The sequence below is a fragment of the Myxine glutinosa genome, chromosome 7, assembly GCF_964187855.1.
Source record: "Myxine glutinosa chromosome 7, kmMyxGlut1.1, whole genome shotgun sequence".
NCBI classification, from domain to species: domain Eukaryota; kingdom Metazoa; phylum Chordata; class Myxini; order Myxiniformes; family Myxinidae; genus Myxine; species Myxine glutinosa.
Window position 1 is genome coordinate 155257387 of NC_136267.1, and position 19969 is coordinate 155277355.

A 19969-nucleotide genomic window follows, 5' to 3' on the forward strand; every position below is an offset into this window, starting at 1 on the left:
GCGGAATAGATATATATTGCTGACTGATAAACGGTTTTTCAGAGTGCCTGAGTGTTTGATTTCATTAAAGCAACTCAGATGAATTCTAGCTTTTTGTCGCGTCCATTCTTCCGATCGACGTGGGAGCCCCGGCTCCTTCATTGGTGACCTATCGACATGGACACGGCAGTCGCCCTTAAACTGCCTACCTTCTGGGAGGCTCACGCGGCGGTTTGGTTCGCACAGGCGGAGTCCCTGTTCGCCCTGCGAGGCATCACGGCCGACGACACCCGCTTCCACCATGTGGTAGCTGCGCTCGGGTCGGTTACCGCGGCCCGCGCCCTGAGCCTCCTCGAAAGCCCGCCAGCCGCTGACAAATACGGCGCGATTAAGAAGCTGCTCCTCGATGCTTTCGCCCTCCCATCGGCGGAACGCGCACGGCGCCTGCTCGATCTGCCTGAGCTCGGCGACACGCGCCCTTCCGAGCGCATGGACTACATGCTTTCACTGCTCGGCGAGCACTCTCCGGCATTCCTGTTCCGGGAGCTGTTCTTCCGTCAGCTGCCTAACCCGGTACGCCTCGCCCTGGCAAGCACGACGATCACAGATCCCCGGGCCCTTGCCAGAGAAGCCGACAAGATCTCCGCCGCAGGACAGCGCATCGTAGCGGCGACATGGGACCCACCGCCGTCCGACGCAACACCCAGGGCGCCCGAGCACCCGGCACGGTCGACGGCCGAACTGCCGACGCCATTGGCGGCCGCTCTACCGAGCCGACCACCTCCGGCACGACGACCGAGGCCTCCACCTGACCAAGCGTGGTGTTACTATCATGCCAGGTTCGGACAGAAGGCCCGGACATGCCGACCCCCGTGCACCTTCGGCAGGCCGGGAAACGGCCGGGCCGGCGTTCATTACCAGCCATGAGCGCCGGCCACACGGGCAACTTACTGTTCATCACGGATAAAGCGTCCGGACGGCGCTTCCTGTGCGACACCGGCGCCCAACTGAGCGTCATACCCGCCTCTGACCAGGACAGGCAATCCGCGGTTTGCGGCCCCTCCTTAGTTGCGGCCAACGGATCGACTATCCGCACCTTCGGCCCGCGCAACGTCACCCTCTGCTTCGGCGGCCAACGCTTTGCTTGGACGTTTGTAACCGCCAACGTGCCCGTGGCTCTGCTAGGCGCCGACTTCCTCTGCGCACACGGACTGCTGGTGGACGTCCAACGGCGTCGTTTAATCAACGCTGAAACCTTCAGCTCCCTGGTATGCACATTGAGCAGCTCCGCGCCGACCGAGCTGGCATGCGCCGTCCCGGCGGCGAACGAGTTTGCTCGCCTGCTCACGGAGTTCCCGGCCCTCACGCGGCCGACGTTTTCGGCCGTCGCAGTACGGCATGGGATCGAGCACCACATACCAACCACGGGCCCGCCGGTCTACGCCAGGGCCCGCCGCCTCGACCCAGCCAAGCTCGCCGTAGCGAAGGCCGAATTCGACGCGTTGGAGCACCTCGGCATCGTGCGGCGCTCCGATAGCGCGTGGGCCTCGCCACTGCACATCGTGCCAAAGCCGGGGGGTGGATGGCGCCCGTGTGGCGACTACCGCCGTCTCAATGACGCTACCACCCCCGACAGGTACCCGATCCCGCATATCCAAGACTTCTCCGCCCGTCTGGCGGGACGAGTCATTTTTTCGAAAATTGACCTCATACGGGGATATCACCAGGTACCTGTCAGGGCGGCCGACGTCCCTAAAACGGCAGTCATCACGCCGTTCGGCTTATTCGAATTCTTGCGGATGCCGTTTGGTCTCAAGAACGCGGCTCAGGCGTTCCAGCGCTTGATGGACGGCGTGCTGCGTGACCTGCCGTTCCTTTTCGTTTACCTGGACGACATCCTCGTCGCCAGCACGTCCCGGGCCGAGCACCTCCTCCACCTCCGGACGCTGTTCGAGCGCCTCAGCGAGCACGGCCTCATCGTCAACCCGGCCAAATGCCACTTCGGCACGACGGCCGTTGATTTTTTGGGCCATCACATCACCAAGAACGGGGCCGTGCCGCTGCCAACCAAGGTCGAGGCCATCACCACGTTCCCGCGTCCCCGCACCATAAAGGCCCTGCAGGAATTCCTGGGAATGGTGAATTTTTATCACCGCTTCGTGCCCCGCGCTGCTCAGCTCATGCGGCCCCTCTACGAAGCCCTCCGGGGCATGCCGGCCAAGCACGACATCGCCTGGTCCGCAGCAATGGATGCGGCCTTCCAAGGCTCAAAGCGGGCCCTCGCCGACGCAACACTGCTCGCTCACCCGGTGCTCAACGCTCCCATCGCCCTCACCACGGATGCCTCCGACTACACGGTGGGCGCCGTACATGAGCAATGGGTGAACGGGGTTTGGCAGCCACTCGCTTTTTTCAGCCGGCAGCTCCGGCCGAACGAGCTCAAATACAGCACGTTTGACCGGGAGCTCCTCGGTCTACACCTGGCCGTCCGCCATTTCCGCCACCTCCTGGAGGGCCGACCTTTCACGGCGTTCGTCGACCACAAGCCGTTGGTTTACGCCATGGCCAAGGTCACGGAGCCATGGTCGGCCCGCCAACAGCGCCACCTCTCCGCCGTGTCGGAGTTTACCACGGACATCCGGCACGTCGCCGGCAAAAACAACGCCGTGGCCGACTGTCTTTCCCGGGCCAGCGCGAACGCGGTCCACCTGGGCGTGGATTTTGCGCTTATGGCGGCGGACCAAACCACCGACACCACGGTGCAAGCCCTCCGGGCGGCGGACACGGGCCTCCGCCTGGCCGACATCCCCTGCGCGGACACTGTCCTGCTCTGCGACGTCTCCCAAGGCCAGCCTCGCCCCATCGTGCCCGTCGCCTGGCAACGCCGCATTTTCGCCTCCCTCCACGGCCTTTCCCACCCGGGCCGGAAAGCTTCCCAGAAGCTGGTGTCGGCGCGTTTCGTCTGGCACGGCCTTCGTCGGGACGTCCGCGATTGGACCAGCGCCTGCACGGCCTGCCAACGGGCCAAGGTCCACCGACACACCCAGGCCCCGCTGGCACCTTTCACCGTGCCCGAACGACGTTTCGACCACGTCAACGTGGATCTGGTGGGCCCCCTCCCCCCGTCACGGGGGTTCACACACCTGCTCACCATGGTGGACAGGACCACCAGGTGGCCGGAGGCCGTTCCCCTCGTCTCCACCACCACCGCCGACGTGGCGCAGGCTTTCATCGCCACCTGGGTCGCCCGCTTCGGCGCACCGGCGGACATCTCGTCAGACCGCGGTCCACAGTTCACCTCCGAGCTGTGGGGCGCGGTCGCCCGCAACCTGGGGATCAAGCTCCACCGTACTACGGCCTACCACCCCCAAGCAAACGGGTTGTGCGAGCGATTCCACCGCTCCATGAAGGCCGCGCTCATGGCCGGCCTTCAAGACATCGGGTGGGCCGACCGGCTGCCGTGGGTCCTTTTGGGCCTTCGCACGGCCCCCAAGGAGGACCTCCAGGCATCCACCGCCGAGCTTGTCTATGGCCAGGTGCTACGCGTCCCGGGCGAATTTGTGCCCGACGCTACCAGTCCCTGGTCCGCAGCTCACCAGCGCTCGGACCTCCAGGAGGCCGCCCGACGGTTTGCCCCCGTGCCAACATCCCACCACGGTGACCCCCAGTCCTACGTCCCCCCAGCACTCCGCACAGCGGAGTATGTTTTTGTGCGTCACGACGCACATCGGTGGCCACTCCAGCCGCCGTACGACGGGCCCTTCCGGGTGCTGCGACGGGACGACAAGTCGTTCGTCATCGACATCGGCGGCAGGTCGGACCGGATTGCTGTGGACCGCCTCAAGCCGGCGCACGTGGACGTCGACCACCCACCACGGGTGGCCCTTCCGCCGCGGCGAGGCCGTCCCCCGTCCACGGTGCCCCCCACTCGACCGCCCACCACCTCACCGGACCCCCTCCCACGACCCGCCAGGGGTCGCTTCGGCCGGGTCATCAGGACCCCCCTCAAATTGACCCTGCCGGTGCAAGTCGATTCTGGGGGGACGTGTGTAGCGGCTGCCGCTGAGTTTTCACAATCGCCTTGCACCTATCAAGGACGCGGAGCGATCACCATGCCGGGCTCGTCCAGGACGCCCAGGCCCGCGCTCAACTTGCCAGGCCTCAGTCGGGACGCCCGGGCATGCCCGGGCATGCCCGGGCAGGCTCGCCCTCAACTTGCCAGGCCGCAGCCAGGACGCTGGGCCACGCCCCCTGGCGCCGGGCCTGGGCAAACCCCCTGGCGGAATAGATATATATTGCTGACTGATAAACGGTTTTTCAGAGTGCCTGAGTGTTTGATTTCATTAAAGCAACTCAGATGAATTCTAGCTTTTTGTCGCGTCCATTCTTCCGATCGACGTGGGAGCCCCGGCTCCTTCAGGACTATGCTTTATTTCATTCAAGTACCTTTACCTGTTTTGAAGAAAAAGAATTGGAGGCATTACTTCTCAACACAGCCTCATAGCATATAAAACTTTTCTTTTCACTTGTGTAAACAATTTATTGGCATATTAAGGTCAGATATTTTTGTCTTTTTGCATTTGCAAGGCATTGATGCTGGAAACAAATGTATTCAGTTATTTCCTTGCACTAGTCTACCAAAGGTCACAGGACACAATTTCATTGATACTGTATTTAATACTAGCAGAAGTACCCGGGTTCGCTCGGGAGGTTTCATGGGAATTTGGGTTATCTGTGGGTTCCCAACAGCCACTCGGATTTTTTATTCCAGGTTTACTCCTGTAGGCATTTGGCACCTTTATGGTGAGGTGCACCCGCCTTGACACGATACCGTCATTGAGTATTGTGACCTTTTTTTAGAACGAAGAGCTTGCCAGACTCGCAGTCCAGCCACACTCTAATTTGCGGACCATCAGTGGTGGTGCTTTAGGCTCTAATAGCACCACCACTGATGGTCCGCAACTGCTTATTAGTCATAGCTTATTTCGCAATTGACCTATATATCTATAGGACATTTTGGATAATTTAGCCCCACTTATGACGGGCAATTTCACTTCAGCACTTCAGTATAGACGATGTTGCGAGTCGTTGTAGTTGGAGTGTAAGCAAAAAGATTGCAGGGACTTCCAACTCTGGCACAGCCTACATATAGCTGACCATGAGAAAAGCAAGACTCTTCCAGATGCAATCCTGCCACTGTTAATGTTTGCCCTTGGGATTTGTTGATAAACATGGCGAAACTGACCCTGACAGGAAACTGAAGTCTCTTGAACTGAAAGTGTAGGTCAGATGGTGTGAGAGGAATGTGAGGAATGAAGACGTCCTCACCTTTGCCACTACCAGTGAGAATAGTGGCCTCAATAACACGGGGCATTAATTACTTGACCACAAGTCTTGTGCCATTGCACAGTCGAGGCTGATCCAAATTGCGTAGCAGCATTATTGGTGTTCCTATTTTAAGTTCAAGCCGATGAGGAGGCAGGCCAGGTGGTTCTAGCAAATTAAGAAATTCAGTGGGGTAATTTACAAATTCAGATTGATCAACAACAGTGTCAACAGATTTGTATGTACGTGAGTCTCCAGGTATTGCTTGCAAGAGTTGATCGTTTACTGCATTGACTGTGGTGTTTTTTGGTGCCAGAATTGCCCTCTCGCACAACCATTTGTGATTTTGATAATGGTGCTGAAAGTTTGGGAACACCTTTCCGATCAAATCGTTGACTGAAATGACCACAGTGCTGATCGCAGCTGGATTTATGGTACCATCAGCAAGTACAGTTGTTGGAACCCATCTGTGGATCGGTCCCATCGGCCGATGGGACCGATCCACAGATGGGTTCCAACACAGTTACTCGCCCTTCTCCAAGCTGTAGCAGATTCTGAGCAAACTGAGCAGAAAGCTGATCACCAAAAAGACGTGCTCTCACGTTTGTTGACAGGGTCATGGTCTTGACATGGTGCCACAAGAATGATGACTTCAGGCAAGCACGGATTTCATCAGCTCTGGTTCCCCTGGGTATTACAGGCAATGTCTGCCGAAAGTCATCTGACAGTAGAACAGTGACTCCTCCCATTGGGGCCTTGCAATTACACAAATCTTGCAATGTTCTGTCAAGTGCCTCTAATGCTCTTTTATGGGCCATTGTGCATTCATCCCAAACAATTAAGTGACATCTCTTTGGAACTTGACCAGCTCCAGAAGTTTTGCTGATCCTGCAAACAGTGGCATCATTGATGGCTCGGTCTACCGGAAGCTTGAATGCAGAATTGGCAGTACGACCTCCTGGACGTAAGGTGGCAGCAATGCCCGAAGAAGCAACAGCAACAGCTATTCGCTTCTGTTGGCGAACTTTGGCCTTAGGGACTGATTAAAGTTGGACTGTACTCTATACAACCCCCAAACCTTGAGTAGCTTTCACCCTTGTTTAGAATTAGAGCGAATATCAATGATCCAATTGAAGCAAACAAAATTGCACCGATTGCTTTAGAAACAGCTGCGAGTTCAAAGTAAAACGCGAAGGCTCGTACTATACCATACGATACGTGACGGCTCTTTATGACTTCCTGGCAGAGTACGTGTTGACGTCATACATTCCAGCCGTGCATCAAATACAAAGTGTCCGTTAACTTTCCGAAATTTGGCCGATTTTTGGGTGGCATCGTAGTCGGGAAAACTGTCGCTTTTCGTTTGATAATGGGAATATGTGGGGAAAACGCTCGTTTTTTATGGAAAACGTTCGCTTTACTTATAAAATAGGAATAAATCGGAGATTTACGAAGGTAGGAATAAATCGGAATAAAAAAATAGGAATAAATGGGCGAAATAGGAATAATAATAATAATGAAGAAACGTGGCGAAAACTTTCGCTATTAAAATGAATGTTGAAGTAACGCCACGGCTTATATAGAATTACTAGCGGGGTCACCCGTGGGAATCCCACGGGCATGGATGTGTGTGACATTTCGACATATTGAGTTAGATGCTGCACATTCATTTTTACAAAATGGTTACTGGCAAGTCATCAGATCCAGAAATGGTGTGATGAACACTCGGTGTCACTCGGTTTATTCGGTTCGGCTCGGTTTAAAGAAAAAGCGATAATGTCGAAATGTTGACGTCTGTGTCATGTTGGGCGGTGTATGATACTTGTTGGCTGTTGGGCGGTGATATGGTGTATTTTTAAAAATATATCTCTGCGTTTTCCCGCGTTGCTGACACCGAGTCTAAAACCATGATGGTGAGTTATATTGGAGATAAAGGCGTGAGAGAGACTCAATGGCCTTGAAGTTACAGGCATTTGAGAATTCATTTCGTTCTATAAACGGCAACTTTCATCGGATTTTCTTCTCGTTTTTTTTCAACCGAGTCTAAAACTATGTTAGCGACTGTGAAAAATGAAATGATATATCGAATTTAAAATAGATATCGACACATTGCCGTCGGTGTCATGTTGGGCGGTGTATGATACACCATGACGCGATTTTAAAAAATATATCTCTGCATTTTCCCGCGTGTGTGGAATGTTTGTGGAAAATTAAAGATTTCAAATAAACCTATTTAAAGTGTATGCGCACATAACTAATAAAAAAAACGAAGAAATATCTCTCGGTAATTTCCTGAAACATATTTTACTTCCGGCTAATATGTTGAATGAAATAAAAACGAAGAAATATATGTCGGCATCATTGTTGACGTTTTTGTGACGACTATCATCAAACGAAATAGTAATATATCATAACGGAAAAGCAAAAGCGAATTTTTAATATATATCAACACATTGCCGGCGGTGTCATGTTGGGCGGTGTATGATACACCATGACGCGATTTTAAAAAATATATCTCTGCATTTTCCCGCGTGTGTGGATTGTTCTCAATTATTGCTGACACCGAGTCTAAAAGTAAAACCATCGATAAAAATGAAATCATATGGTGAGTTAGATTGGAGATAAAGGCGTGAGAGAGACTCAATGGCCTTGAAGTTACAGGCCTTTGAGAATTCATTTCGTTCTATAAACGGCAACTTTCATTGGATTTTCTTCCCGTTTTTTTTCAACCGAGTCTAAAACTATGTTAGCGACTGTGAAAAATGAAATGATTTATCGAATTTGATTTGAAATAAAACTGGGGGAGAGCAAGACACCACGGGCCTACAAAACAGGACTCAAAGCTATGCGAGTTAATAAAATGGTGGATATTTGTTTATAGCCACTCCCAGAATGGGTGGAGCTATGGGTGGAGCTACTCTGCAAACCGAGTAAGCCACACCCCGGACAGACACCCAACAGATAGACAGACAGACAGACAGACAGAATCATCTACGGCTATTATAATATAGATTAGGAGGGGTGGAGACCTCAGGGAGGCGGAGACTATTTTAATTGTCCAAGAGAAAAAGGATAAAAAAATTTGACCCTTCTAGAAAGGTCAAATATTTCGTGGTCCCGCCTTTTTATTATTATTATTTTTTTGTTCGAGCAGAAGTTCGAGCAGAAATAGGAATAAATCGGAGAAATAGGAAAAATAATAATAATGAAGAAACGTGGCGAAAACGTTCGCTATTAAAATGAATGTTGAAGTAACGCCACAGCTTATATGGGATTATTAGGAGGGGCGGAGACCTTAGGGAGGCGGAGACTATTTAAATTGTCCAATATAATTCTAGAAAGGTCAAATATTTTGTGTTCCCATCTTTTTCGGGTTTATTTCTGACCGCGCTCGGGGGGGGGGGGGGGGGGGGGGTGTGATTTCAGTAATTTTAAAGACTGCCATTGGATTCCCCATATAAAACTACCACTATTTGTGCACCATTAAGACCGCGAAGTGGGCGCATACGGATTTGTATACCAAACGACACCACAAACAGACATTGCCTTTTATTATATAGATTAGGAGGGGCGGAGACCTTAGGGAGGCAGAGACTATTTAAATTGTCCAATAGAAAAAGGGTTAAAAAAATTGACCCTTCTAGAAAGGTCAAATATTTCATGGTCCCGCCTTTTTTTCTTTTCTTTTTTTTATAGTTCGAGCTCGGGGGGTGCGATTTCAGTAATTTTAAAGACTGCCCTTGGATTCCCCATATAAAACTACCGCTAGTTGTGCACCATTAAGACCTCGAAGTAGGCGCATACGGATTTGTATACCTAATGACACCACAAAGACATTGCCTTTTATTATATAGATATTTACGGGCACCTCAACCCAGCAGGCGAAAGTACCCGTGTCGGCCCACGAAACACAGATGGCCCGTTTGTGTCCAGGAAGTCAAAGAAATGTAAAATTGTCAAGGAGAGCACACAATCAATATAGTAATCACCAGGATGAATCACGAGGTGAGGAAAGCGTGTGATAAAGATGCCGCACCATAATCACCAATATTGTAATCACGACTGTGAGGTGAGGTAACATGAGGTGAGGAGAGCATATCATTTGCCACACTACCTAGATGGATCGTTGTTTGCTGACATGGATAGACGCGACAACAATAGACACAGATAACAATGCTGAGAAAAATGGTCATACCCAATTGGTCAGTGCCGCAACCAATCGGCGATTGAAGGGAAAAACCGGCACACCCAATTGGTCAGTGCCATGACCAATCAACAAGTGAATTTCGCTGACATAGCTACAGCCACACAATCTCTATTTATTATTATAGATTTCATTGATAACGCAATTAACTGATAATGCAACAAGCTTTTTTTTTGCAGGCATTTTTCCTGCAATTGATTTACCTCCCATTTCCTTAAATAAAGTTTGGACCCTTACCCCAATATATATATATATATATATATATATATATATATATATATATATATATATATATATATATATATATGCGACTAATTTTTGATTGGTTGGAGGTTATCCAGATTGTCCTTGTGGGTTATGTATCATCATTCACATAGTGTATCTCTTAGTTTAGCAAGATATGTTGCAGTTGTTGTTGTAGAGTCTACGTCTGATGATCCGACACATTCCAAGGGACCTTGATTTAAGACCAGTTCAATATGTATCGCTCCACAAATCCTCCTTCCACATTTCAAGCCCCAAAATGACCGCTTGTTGCACCATTCTGCGTAATGCAGTGAAAAGATCACATTAATGAAATGCATATGTGCAGCAGCTCTCCTGAATTATTCTATGGAATGAAAGACTCGATGAACCATAGTGTTGCTTGCCAAACATACTTCTGAATCTGGGATTCTCCAGACTCTTTCACCACATCAAGGAGTTTCGTCCAATGTCTTTCCAAACATCTGTGACATCAAAAAATCATTTGCAGGTGATTTTCAGATGGACATTCAGGGTTGGTGTTGCTTCTAATCTTCCACTTCATTATGTTGTTCCATGTGGTTGATTTGGCGATGGGTAGGATCGTCAAAATTACCCTGATAGATGTGCCCACTCTCTGACAAGGAATTACTATTTATTGGTAGAATTCCTTAAACTACTTCCTCAGGGCATGATGTTCTGAAACTGTTTCCTGCCAATTTTCACTGGTTCTAATGATGATATTCACAATTATGAAAATCAAACACCTGTGCTGGAAATTCTCACGACTGGGAAGAGATGTCCAATGATATTGCATTATAGAAGCTGGTGGAAGGCATATGATACATATGTATATATCCAATTCACACGGATTGGCCATTGTCAACTCGGTATTCATGAAGCCCAATGGAGCCACCAGGAAAGTTACAAGGCTTTATATTGAGTGGGGTGTTCTCGCTGAGGCATGAGTGGGCACGATTAGTTCAAACAAACACAGGGTGGCAATCCAATTCAAATGTAGTTGGAAGACTAGTTCAGCTTTGTCATGCTGCAATGCCTGTGTGATTTTTATCTGGAAAGGAGGAGATATGCAATTTGGAGGAATATTGGATGGAATTAATCTGTGTAACCATCAACGATTGTCATATAATTTGAATAATTAACCATTTATCATTCAGAACCATCCTTTTCCACAAGATGGAATCTGTACACAAATTAAGCCATGACACGAGCTTGGAGATTTTGTATGAAGCTATTTATGCCATTTTGGAGTTGTTTATGACGCTATAATGCCACTTTGTGGGTTGGCAGGATAGCTTGTGTTGTATGCTCACCTGCCTTCTCGCCTGGGTTCAAATCCCGACTCATATATATATCAAAGGCCATCAAATAGCTGTATGTTGAAATATGTTGAAAAAGTCAAAATTTTACATGGGGTGTATTTACTTTTTCACGTTTTTATATATATATATATATATATATATATATATATATATATATATATATATATATATATATACATATATATATATATATATATATATATATATATATATATATGAATGAATGAATGAATGAACGATCGTTTTAAGGCCATTTTCCCCGCGAGAGCGGGGGTTAGCCTTGCGGGCCCCATGACAATCATGGTTCCATGTTTGAGGCAATGTTTTTATGGCCGGATGCCCTTCCTGACGCCAATATATATATACGTATATATAAAGTCACGTGAAAAAGTAAATACACCCCATGTAAAGTTTTGACTTTTTCAATATATTTCAACATACAGCTATTTGATCTTCATTTCAACAATATTGATAGATAAAGGTGATGTAATATAACAAATATCATGAAACATTTACATTTTGTAGTCCATTGTATAATTTAAATAAACATAAATGCAAATTTCGCATGTGGAAAAAGTAAGTACATCCTTGGCTCTAATAGGTGGTATTGCCCCCTTTGGCAGAAACAACCTCAAGTAGGCGTTTCTTATAAATGTCTACCAGTCTCTGACATCGACTGGGAGAAATTTTGCCCACTCCTCCATGCAGAATTCCTACAGCTGTGCGATGTTCGAGCGGTTTCTTGCATGCACAGCTCGTTTCAAATCCCCCCACAACATCTCGATGGGATTTAGATCCGGGCTTTGACTTGGCCATTCCAGAACCCTCCATTTCTTTCTTTTCAGCCATTCCTTGGTGGATTTACTGGTATGTTTAGGGTCATTGTCATGTTGCAAGGGCCACCTTCGGTTGAGCTTCAACTTTCCGACAGATGGCCTCACATTATCCTCAAGCACCCTCTGGTACAATGAAGAATTCGTAGTGGATTCTATGATGGTGAGCTGCCCAGGCCCTGATGCAGCAAAGCTGCCCCAAACCATAATATTTCCACCACCATGCTTTACAGTTGGTATCAGGTTCTTGTGGTCAAATGCTGTCTTGGGTTTTCACCAAAAATGTCTTCTGGTACTGTGGCCAAATAGCTCTACCTTTGACTCATCTGTCCAGAGCACATTGTTCCAGAAGTGCTGGTCTTTGCCTCGGTGTTCATTGGCAAACTTTAGTCTTGCCCTGATGTTCTTTCTGGAGAGCAAAGGTTTCCTCCTGGCACACCTCCCATGTAGATCAAATTTGTGCAGCCTCTTTCTAATGGTAGACTCGTGCACTTTGACATCAACAGTGGCAAGAGCTACCTGTAGGTCCCGTGATGACATTCTGGGGTTCTTAGAGACTTCTTTCAGCATCTGGCGGTCTGCTCTCGGGCTGAACTTGCTGGGGCGGCCTGGCCTGAACAAGTTGGCAGTTGTTTGGAATCTTCTCCACTTGTAGATGATCTTCCGGACAGTCAAATGATTGATTTCAAATTGTTTGGAGATCTTTTTAAATCCCTTCCCAGACTCGTAGGCATCTATAACCTTCTTTCTGAAGGCCTCAGATAGCTCTTTTGATCTCGGCATGGTGACGCCGCACACTTCAACAAACCAAACTAAATGTCTGAGGTTTAAATAAGACAGGTTCCTCCAAGATCCTCTCCAACGATGTTCTAATCATTTGCACCTGAGCTGGTGCACCTGCTTCTAATTTTAAGTATTTGAAGTAATGATAAATGTAGGGGTGTACTTACTTTTTCCACATGCGTGTATACGTAACAGTATATATATATATATATATATAGTTTCCCCAAACAACATTCACAAATGTAATTGGACAGCAGCAACAGTTCTGTACAGCCAAAGAGCACTTTAATATTGTAAATAAATATTTTGGATTTGCAAACCACTAATTCAAGAGGACTAGAACAATGCGACCGTGTCGCCAATATGCCTCCGCATAGTCCCACAATGGGTAGTTGCCCTCCTTCACTGTCCTAAAAATAAACAAGTTTGATTTAAATCCCTTTAGCTGTTTTCAAGTATCACATTTTCACTAGCCATGACAGGTTTCACATCGATAGGTGAAGCGGTTTCAGAGAAGGGATTTAAAAAAAATTAACATTTTGGCTGGTATACAACTTCACATATGATGTCATCATTATCATGCTTTTGTTCCCCATTGGGAGTACTTGACAATGTGCCAAGTTTCAAATTCTTCCATTCAGCTGTTTTCAAGAAATATTTTTAAATTATTTGCTTTTAATCTAAGAAGATGGCTGCCATACCCCGTGACCTATGATGTAACAATGATCAGAAAAACATTCTGCATGGGTGTCAATCCTACCCTGAAAGTTTAGTCACAATCGGACATATGATTGGTGAGAAAAACGAGGTTTAGCCGATTAGCGGATGGACAGATGGACACCCTGAAAACATAATGCCTCCAGAGACTTTGTCAGCGGAGGCATAACAATAATCCGAAATTAAGAGGACCATTGTTAATCATATGCTGACCTGGAATGTGCTGCTCCTGCAAACTCCTCTGCCATGAAAATCTGGTACTCTCATGGAAGCGCAAGAGACCCAATGTTCATGAAAAGGTGGCAGAAAATTTGTCCAATGGGTACATCAATGGAGTGATTGCAGGATCAGGTGTTCTTCCATCACATGTAAGTAAAAATGACTAAGTGAAGTTTATATTGTAACTGAGGTCACTTCTGTGGGCATTGAGCAAGACTGTTGTAGATATGTCTGACATTAATCGTGCAACTCCAGTATACAGTGCATTCAGAAAGTATTCAGACCCCTTCACTTTTTTCACATTTTGTTATGTTGCAGCCTTATGCTGAAATCGTTTAAATTCATTTTTTCCCTCATCAATCTACAATCAATACCCCATAATGACAAAGAGAAAACAGGATTTTAGGAAGTTTTGCAAATTTATTAAAAAGAAAAAACTGAAATATCACATTGACATACGTATTCAGGGAGTAATTATGTCTCTTCAATTGGAATTTTAGACGGTGGCTTGAAAACCGAGCCTCAATGGCGGTGTACAGAAGCGTTTTTTTAAATAACAATAAATACAAGATGCAGGAAGGTGAAATTCGCTGCACATGATGGGCAACGTCCACAGAGTAAAACGAGTGTTCATTTGCGTCCATGTGATGCCTAATAAATAAAGAAGATATAAGCACACCTAACACTAGGCCGAGGCTTCAGACTTCAGCACGCTTGTGAGGCTGCACCGTCGAATAAACTGCTCCAACCTAATCTAATCTTTAAAGTGCTGTTTTGTCAATAATGTGGTGGATTTTTCGCAGATAACTTGAATATGTGTTCACCCAAAGCAGATTATATCATAGAAATTTTTAAAAATGTAAATGACATCAAATGTGAAATATATCGGCGTCTTTTAAATACAATGCATGCATGTTCACAAACACACATAATTGGCTGATGGAACTTGTGGCTGTCGTGGCCGTGGAGAGGAGCATCCTCAGCTGCAAGTGAAACCCCTCCGAGAGGGGAAATTAGGCAAATTGAGGAAGCCTATTCTGGTACAAACTACAAAGCCTCTCTTCAGCCAAGACTACTCCAGTGTCTACATGTGTCTGCCACACATTAATTGGACACCTTGTGTAGCTCCAGGGTTAGTGGGGCATCAAAAGCATCAGACTTGATGAGCATTGCCAAAGCAGCAAGGCATATATAATACATGCAGGTGTTGGATCGACCACTTCACAAACACAAAACAATGTCTCTATCATGTGATGTAATGGGCATTTGGTTGGGTCGAAGAAAACTACTTTCTTCACTGCCTGGTGTTGGTTTAATTGCAGTGGCTGCTCAGATGCACAAGTGTACAAGTGTAGTTATTATCTTCAACCCTAAATACCAACCAAAATCCCAACTTGGATGCAAGGCTATGTCAGCTGAAGTAATGCATCATCAGATGATTATTACAAGGTTGTTGAGGTTGCCATATTGATAGGTTGCAATTCCTTAATTTCACATATTTCCTACTTAATTTCCTTAATTTCCTTAATTTTCTTAATTTCCTAATCCTTAATTTAACCTTAATTTCCTACTGCACATACACACATACATACATACATTGTAATCCGAATCAACACCAAATCAAGAGAGGATCAATGTTTGGAGTGCCACGTGGTTTCGAGTGCCATGCTGTTTGATGAATATTGCTTTTTATGGTCAGGGTGGAGACCTTCAACTAATGAGGAGTTGAAGGTGGTGAGGGTGAGAGTTCATTATGGCTCGGGATTCGAGTGTTCCAGTGGTGAAGAATGCTCTTCCAGAGAAGAAGGGAATTCAGAAGTGGAATGCAAGAGCAGAGGTGGATGGGATGGTGGAGTGGTTGCAATAGGAGGACGTCGTGGGAATGGTACAGCATGGGAAGCATGGCATGGGGTGGATGAACCATGAACTATGGAGAAAGGAGGAAGATGGCTGAGATGGAGGTGAGAAGAAAGATATCTCAAAAGTTTATGGATGGATTTGGATGAAACTTGGTGGGCCGGTTGAGTGTGTAACACGGACGAATTGATTTGATTTTGGTGAACATCCGGATCCGGATTCAAGATTTTATATGTTTTAAGTCATTCTTCTCCATGGAGAGATTGGGCCAAAAATGATATATATCATGATATTTCAAAACATTATGGACGGAGCATGACAAAACTGGGTGGATGAGTTTGACAGATGACAAGAACAAGCCGATTAGATTTTGGTTCAGGTCCGGATGCAGATTTGGCCTATCAGTGGATACAACACATAACCTGTTCAGCATGGTGGAGGTATGCTCTCTACAGAGTGCAAGTGTCATCTTTCATGAGTTTGAGCATGTTCAAAATGGAAACAGAAACAGAAAATATGTTTCCTTATTATTTAAAGTACCTTGCACAGGTGACATTTGATGAAGCCAGAAATCTGTATTCCTTCGCATCGACTGACAAGATCAGCATGGCCAAGCTACCAGCCCAAAAGGCCTATTCTTTTGACATACACCGAGATGTTTTATCTCCATATTGGTACGTACAGACCAAATGGCTGACTATATCAACTCTAATGATGCTGTTTCTCCTAACGCGGAGCCCTCTCTCATAACCTCATCGGAGTGACGGTTTTACTCAGAATATACACTGTCTGGATTCAATTCTAGAACTCGTTAGCTCACAGAAAAGAATGCTACCTACAGAGATGTTTCATGCCCTTCGCATGTACTCGTATGAGCATTCTTTTAGAATGGGGAAATCATCCAATAATCTTTGTGCTTACTCAAATGCAAACCTGAAAATAAATTTAATTACAACTTTGTTCATTAAAATGAACGAACTTATTCTGCCAGACAATTCTTTAAACTGACTTCATATATATTATAAAATATGAGTGTCCGTCCGTCCGTCCGTCCGTCCTTCCCCAAACTACTCCCTCAGTTTTGGGGCTAGCCCCACCATACCTCCTGTGAAACGTTTTGTGGTCCCAGCGGATGTTGTGAGGTAGGTAGGTAGGTAGGTAGGAGATTTCAGAAATCCCTCAATAAAATTATGATTTTGAAATTGACTCGATGTGGAGCTGCTCCGAATCTGGAAGTGAACACACGACGATAATGAGCTGGTTTGATAATTAATATATCAATACAATCGACATTTGACACAGTATTTTGTTATCGTATTAATGTATGATTAGAATGATGCTGTTTGGAATGAAAATAGAGATATTGAGGTTAAGATTGAATGAGGAAATGGCGTGAGGGTTTCTACTTTGTAATGGTGACATTTGCGGATTTTGCCATATGCAGATTCGCCATCGACTGGGTATAGAACCATTAAGACAGGTACGTTTTGTTGTGCAAATCATTCACGAACCGGGTGTCAATGTCTGACGTTCGACTAAAGGTGGCACAAGAATGTGGAATTTATTGATTCCATGGTTCATAGCACGGTATAAATATATAAAATATAAAAATCGCTCGTGAAATATAAATAGAGAGACTGTTTATGGCATCAATGAGCTTTTCCAGGTAACAACACCACATGGCCACATCAGAGGCCCTAAGGCTGCCCCACACCAGTCTCTCCTTACAATGACTCTAACACCTTCTCCTTGAGCGACTGGACAGGTGTTCTGGGTGGAAAAGAAGCTTCTCCTTTAGATTCAGGGTGGCTTTTTTTAACCGTACAAGATCGATGTTCATGTAAGAGTGAGGTGACAGAGGGTAAAAAGGCAACGGCATTGGGGCCACGTTTGGATGCAATGAGCAAAGGAATGAACAGGAATACAGGAGAAAGAGAGAGGAAACAGTAGCTGCAAATCAGAGGGGGAAAGGGCAGGCGGGTTAATTGCCATATTCAATATTGTGGGTAGGGGTTTGAGGGGACAGTAACATTACATGGTGGTGCACTGCCAGCTTGAAGCTTTTGAGGGATTGAACATCCACAAGAAGGTGGATCATACCATGAATTGAATGGATTTTTGCAATGATGGAGTTCACGAATATATCCTGATTTGTGTTTTACGTAAAGTTGTGCTAACAGGTAATGCTTTTTACTTTTGTCAATGCATGCTTTTGTTGCGAAGAGACATTTTGAAGGAGACCAGACCCCATTATATCATTGACCTCTGGCACACGAGCGTGTGCATACTTACAAAGAGCTTGAAAACATGCAGCATTATTATGGGTTGGATGAACATAAGGGAGAATATGGCATGGCTATGATGATCCACGAACCTGATTTCTCTTTCTCTTGGGTTTCATAAAATGTAGGTTTCATAAAGTGTGGAATATTTATTTTTTGTTCGAGTTTTTAAAGGAAAATAGGATTGACCTTCAACATTTAGGGATAGTGTGTAAATTAAGAAAATGTGTCTCCAGCTACAATTTATCCATAAAATTCAACATCGGGAAAATTGGAGGAAACTTATTCAAGTTATGATAAAAAAAAAAGTGTTTTTTTGTTAATTAGGTCAAAATCCAAAAGGGAATGTCAAGGGCACGAATCAAATATCAGGTGCACAACATCAATGCAGGTACTCTATTATGATGCAAGAACCTCTTGGAATAGCAAGCGGTCTTTGAGATTCCGCATTAACAAAATTGAACAATGACCAAAGAAACTCGTTATTTTATTTCAGACCACCATTTGACCTTGACCTTAACTCAGAGGGGTATGATGTAAATTAACTGTAAATGCGCCTTTCTCTATCCTATTTAGAGGACAATTTTGTTCCGATCGGACAAACCCTAGCCGAGTTATGGTGGAAAATGTTTAAATGCCTATAATTAGATCATGACCTTGAAAGTTAGGTCGAGGTCAAAAAATTACATACTTTCGATTCATATTTTTAATGCCAAATTGAATTCAGAACTTCCCAGCTGGTTCCAAGATACAGCTTGGAAATTTCAGAAATTAGGAATGCAGGAAGAAAAAAAAATGGTGGTTTAGTACTCAGAAGAGTCTAATAAACTCTGTGGTCGCATTAAAAATTGGGAGCACTAATTGTAGAAACAAACCCTACAACATCTATAAGCCTCATCCTATGCTATTTCTGGGGAGGCTTCATAATAACCACCTTTAGAGGCCATTTTTCCCCGCAAGCGGGGGTTGGCCTTTTTCGGGAACCGTGGTTGTTGTTGTTTTTTGGTTCCCTTTTTGAAGCAATGTTTTACGGCCGGATGCCCTTCCTGACGCCAACCCTTTTTGCCACCTTTTAGCGACAAACAGGGCTTCATAATATCAGGCTTATCAGCCTACAGCCTACTGCCTACAGCTCAGCCTCAGCCTACAGCTCATAATATCAGGCTACAGCCTAATATCAGGCTTATCAGCGGGATAGGCTTATCAGGCTTATCAGGCATAATATCAGGCATAAACAGGGCAGGGAGGCTTCATAATAATATTAATAAATGATAATAATAATAATAATAGGAATTCCCTTACAAGGAACTTCATTGCAGTAGAAACTGCACAATGGTTGCCAACCTATGGTTGTTTGTCTGCTCTATCCTTTAATTGTAATGCTGAGCAAAGAAGCAGCACATAGTTTTTGTGCCCCCGCCCCTGAAGTTGGCTGGAGACATTATGTTTTCGGGTTGTCCGTACAGCCGTCCATCCATCAGTCCGTCCGTACGGGCTAAACCTCGTTTTTCTCACCAACCATATTGTCCGATTGAGACGAAACTTTCAGGGTAGGAGTGACACCCATGCAGAATGTTACGATAATTGAGACGTCATAGGTCACGTGGTATGGCAGCCATCTTGGATTAAAAGCAAATGATCAAAAAAATTCTCGGAAACTGCTGAATGGAAAAATTTGAAACTTAGGACATTGTCAAGTACTCCCAATGGGAACAAAAGCATGTTAATGATGACATCATAGGTGAAGTGCTATACCAGCCAAAAATGTTTTGATCAAATTCCTTATCCTAAAAATCTGAAATTGCATGCACATGATCTATGACCCATTTTTATTGAACGATTAAATTTATGACATCATCGGTGACATGGTTTGGCAGCCATATTGGATTTAACCTAAAACCCTAAAAAATAATCTTCTCCCAAACCACCAAATTGATTGACTTGAAACTTCACGTGTCATTGACTAGGCATGTCGATTAAAAGATGATCATGAAAATATCATTGGGCACATAGTGTGGCAACCATATTGGATTGAAGGAAAATATGAAATAATTATATCTCTGAAATCGCTTACCCTATTGATGCGAATTTTAGCAAATATCTAACACCATTGTTGCATATAGTTTGAAAATGATGACATCGTAGGTCATGTGGTTTGGCAGCCATCTTGGATAGAGAAACGAA

General features: G+C 45.7%; 1 protein-coding gene across 9 annotated transcripts in view; it reads right to left on the reverse strand.

Moving 5' to 3' along the window:
• LOC137431757 (calcitonin gene-related peptide type 1 receptor) overlaps positions 1-19969 on the reverse strand; it is a 358961-nt gene that overhangs the window by 329206 nt on the left and 9786 nt on the right. Inside the window, exon 2 of one of the 9 annotated variants that reach the window (XM_078782437.1) lies at positions 16606-16732. The exons of 7 other annotated variants lie outside the window; for them this stretch is intronic. The gene's annotated coding sequence lies outside the window, so the exon portion shown is untranslated. Of the gene's footprint in view, positions 1-13640; positions 13784-16605; positions 16733-19969 lie in introns of those variants that run through there. One more of the 9 variants, XM_078782439.1, reaches the window with a different exon arrangement.